The sequence below is a fragment of the Prinia subflava genome, chromosome 1 (genome assembly GCF_021018805.1).
Source record: "Prinia subflava isolate CZ2003 ecotype Zambia chromosome 1, Cam_Psub_1.2, whole genome shotgun sequence".
Lineage (NCBI taxonomy): Eukaryota > Metazoa > Chordata > Aves > Passeriformes > Cisticolidae > Prinia > Prinia subflava.
In genome coordinates, this window is record NC_086247.1 from 14,904,151 (window position 1) to 14,908,294 (window position 4,144).

The window sequence follows — 4,144 nt, forward strand, 5'->3', positions numbered from 1 at the left end:
ATGAAATCAGATTTTTTCCTCTGAGGAACTTTGCTCAGTAAACCAGTGGCAAATTTGGAATGAAAATATGACTGATGTGGTTCCTTAATGCCCAGCTTGTTAAGCAAATGCTGTTGAATCCAGTCCCCAGTAAACAAGCTAAACTTCTGGTTCCACTAGAAACGTATTTTACTTAAAATCTTTGTAGATCACTCTATGCAAAAAATAATGTCACAAGTCATGGTCTTGAGCAGAATAAAGCAAACATTTAATAAATTAAATCATATGCTGAATCAGTGTTTGCACTTATAGTTCCACTTTTTAAATATTAATACTCTTTTTTAACTCTTTGTACATAAATAATCTTTTAAGAGAGTAACAATGAAATATAGACAATCCACATCAAATGAATGCAATCTTTTGATGTAATTATCAAAGGTCTGCTGGATTTTGTCTAATTTTAATTAGTATTGAGTTCTAACCAACAAATTCAAGTCTCTCACAGATTTTTTAAATACAAACATTTTACCCCCTAGTACAAAGGATTTTGGCCTAATTTTGCCCATTATAAAGGCATTGGTTATTAATAAAATTATGTAGAAGTTCAGATTTTGAAAACTAAAGTGCTGAGTATTTGCTGTAGCATGAAGCAATTAACTAATTCACTTATGCACTAAGTGAAACACCAGTAATGGCTTTTGGGATGTTTTTTTTTTCACTATTAGCTGTTAGGAGAAATATTTGAATGTTAAAAAAGAATATACTAACCTGAAATTTTTCCTCATATATAGAGTCATCAACTAAGTAGATCATAAAATCACAGAATCGTTAAGGTTGGAAAAGACCTCCAAGATCATCAAGTCCCACCTTTGACCAATCACCACCTTGTCAATTATACCACAGCACTAAGTGCCACATCAAGCCTTTCCTTGAGCACTTCCAGGGATGGTGACACCACCACCTCCCTGGGCAAGCCCTTTCGGTGAAGATGTTCTTCCTGATGTCCAGCCTGAACCTTCCCTGGTGCAGCTTGAGGCCATGTCCTTTTATCCTGTCAGTAGCTGCCTGGGAGAAGACTTCTGACCCCTACCTGGCTACAGCCTCCTTTCAGGGAGCTGTAGAGAGGGATAAGGTCTCCCCTGGGCCTCCTTTTCTCCAGGCTAAACACCCCCAGCTCCCTCAGTTGCTCCTCATCAGACTTGTGCTCCAGGCACTTCACCAGCTCTGTTGCCCTTTCTGGTCTTGTTCCATCATCTCAATGCCCTTCTTGTAGTGAGTGCCCCAAACTGGACACAGGACTCAAGGTGTGGTCTCCCCACTGCCCAGTACAGAGGCACAATCACTTTCCTAGTCCTGCTGAGCTAATTGTTGGCTCTAAAAAATTTTGTCACCCTTCATGAATCTGCATGTCATCCTTGCAAAGGAGCTCAAGCTAATCTTCTCTGTATTGTTCCAATTTTTGTGAGTGTACTACCAAAGTGAAATATGCAACACTATCATTACTTTCAATGTCGTGGAGAGCTTAAGCACAGAGATACTGGCCATTGTAAATAGCCATAAAAAAAGGATTGCTGCATGCATGTTTGCAACGTATTGCTATGTCCTTTTACTGATTCTAGTGTTTTTCCCTGGGAAACATCAAATACCATTTGAACAGGCAAAGAAACACAAAGTTAACCAGACTGAGATTATCTGACCTACAAGACTATTTGAGTTTTGCTAGGATTAGAAATCAGCTCTATTTTTTCCCCCGGTAGACCTTTAACCAAGGAGGAAAGTCCACCCTGGCAGTAAGGGATGATTCACGGATTCTGAAGCCAGAAAGGACCACTGGTGCCATTTAATCTCTAGCCACAAGACCTATATTTTTGTTTCCCCTAGGGGGTCCTTAGAGAGGGGAAAGCTGATAGCCCAGTGGTGGCTGTCAGCCCTCTAGTCTGTTCCAGTGCTGCAGGGTGAGGAGCTGAGTGTGGCGATGGGAAGGATGCTGGATGTGAGTAGCCATGGTCAGACACTTACAGGATGGGAATGGGCTTGAGGGTTATGAGAAGGAGTGGGCCAACACCAGGAGCCACATTTCAGGAGTGCCCACTCCCCCATCTCACTGCCCTCTAACTTCCTCTCTCCACAGCTGCTCTAGCCCCTCAAATCTCCCTACAGGATACAAATTATCTCCCCAGCTCCTTTCCTCTTCACTCACTTCTCCAGGGCTTACTTTGCCACCAGCTTGACTCGCCATAAAAACTTTGCCTAATGTCAAAGATTAGGTTTCTCCTCTGCATCCATTTTGGATGAGTTTTTCATGTTTCCAAAGATGCACAGGTTCTTTTCCCTCGGGGCATGGGCTGGCAGCTCCACTCTACAACACACTTTTGCTCCCTGTTCACAGCATTTCAGCGTGCTCAGACTTCTGCTGAATTCAGGCCACCTATCCAGGAGATTCACTCTGACAGCTGACTCCTGATTGCTTTTCACAGCATCAACATTTTGCCCCCTTCATACTGCACCCAGAATTCAAAATATTTTCAAACAAGGGTTAAAATGGCTTAGTACCAAGAGTCTTGCAGTGTCTTATTAGTAACGGCCCAGATAATTAATGCCTTTCCATTAATGCACACATTTTGAGTGCTATCAGCCAAGTGGCTTTTAAATCATTTAATCTGTGCTCTATTAATTACATATAATGCAGGATTTTTAAAACACAATGTCATGTGTAGTATGTCAAATGCCTCAGTGAAATTTGATTAGACTGTAACAACACAGCTACCTTTGTCAACCAGACCTATAATCTTATAAGAGAAAAACCTAAAGAAGATAATTTGACAAGAACAACTTTCACTGAAACTACATTGAATGATATAGCTTTATTTTTAGCACAATTCCCTGTCCATAGAGTGCTGACTTTGTCCAACTTTCTAATTTTTTTCCTAAGATTAGAATCAGAATAACTGATATATCATTTCCTGAGCCATTTTCTTTAAATGCTGCGATTGCTTTGGCAAGTCAGCAGTTCCTTGGAATATCCTTTCTTTCCCAAGACTTGATAAAGAAAATTAACTCTAGTGGTCCAGAGACCTTCTTGACTGATTTTTTTAAACTTTTCAGGTAAGAGCAAAGTTTCAAATATTTGATTTTTAGCAGAAGATATTAACTATTCAGATGCACTAATTGTTAGGTTTCATTACCCTTAATCTTTTATTCCAGTTACTATTTAGTTTTATTTTTTTTAAAAATCTGCTGGCAAATATTGCATTTATTCGTTTCTGAAAGGAAGAAATGTAGGTATGAGGACTCCAGTGGGACCTCAAGGCAGATAAGTGGCTAAAACTCAGCTCTTGCTCTGACCTAAGGGTGGGAGTGCTGGTTCCTCTCCCGCTGAGCCCATGAGGTGGCTGCATGCCTTATCTTTGGTAAGCATACCAGGAGAGTCTGCAGGGAGTGGTTTATTGATAAGAATGATGAATTTGCATCTATCCTGGTTCTTTATCAGCCCCCTAGAAATGTTTTTGTGTCTACCTTTTCCTCATCATTACAACCTGTCATGGCACTCAGCAAAGCAGATTGTACCAGGAAACTTCCCTTTTCCTTTGTAACAATGCTGTAACTTCATGCAGTTCCAGAAGCCTTGGGGCCTAACAAGAACTGTGGATCTTCCCACAGCAAGCTTTGTCTGTAGGGTGATGCACCTGGAAAAAGCACTGCCTGTGGTAAGAATCAAAGTACCCTGAATAGCTGTCTGCCCTACACAATCCCACAGCTTTTCTTCTATCTCGTGGTTTACCAAGCATGACAACAGATGTGGGTGACTTGCTGCTTTGTAGTTAGTTTGTTTGTGTTTTCATCTGAGATTTTCACATTCTTGAAAGATGTTTTTGTTCTCTTGGTCTTTGAAAGCTCTTGAAAATGTGCAGCCTAGAGGTTGAAAACCTAGAGGCAAACACAGACGTTGAGATTTCATAGACTGCAAAATCTGTTACACAAACCTGGTGACTTTCTGAATCTTACCATCCTTAGATTTCGAGTCTGCTGCATCAGAAAAGTTCTAAACAATGAGTTCAGGATTGTTTCAGACCAGATATTTCCAGGATATGAAAAATAGATGTCTGGGGAAAGCTGACACTGCGCTGATTTTTTTTAATTATCAGCCCCAGAGATAAGGTACTGT

General features: G+C 40.6%; 1 non-coding gene across 1 annotated transcript; it reads right to left on the reverse strand.

Moving 5' to 3' along the window:
* Window positions 1-1,357: 1,357 nt before the first annotated feature.
* Window positions 1,358-1,466, reverse strand: LOC134563422 (U6 spliceosomal RNA). Its single transcript, XR_010083369.1, has one exon. It is a non-coding gene; the product is annotated as a U6 spliceosomal RNA (small nuclear RNA).
* Between the last annotated feature and the right edge of the window lie 2,678 nt (window positions 1,467-4,144).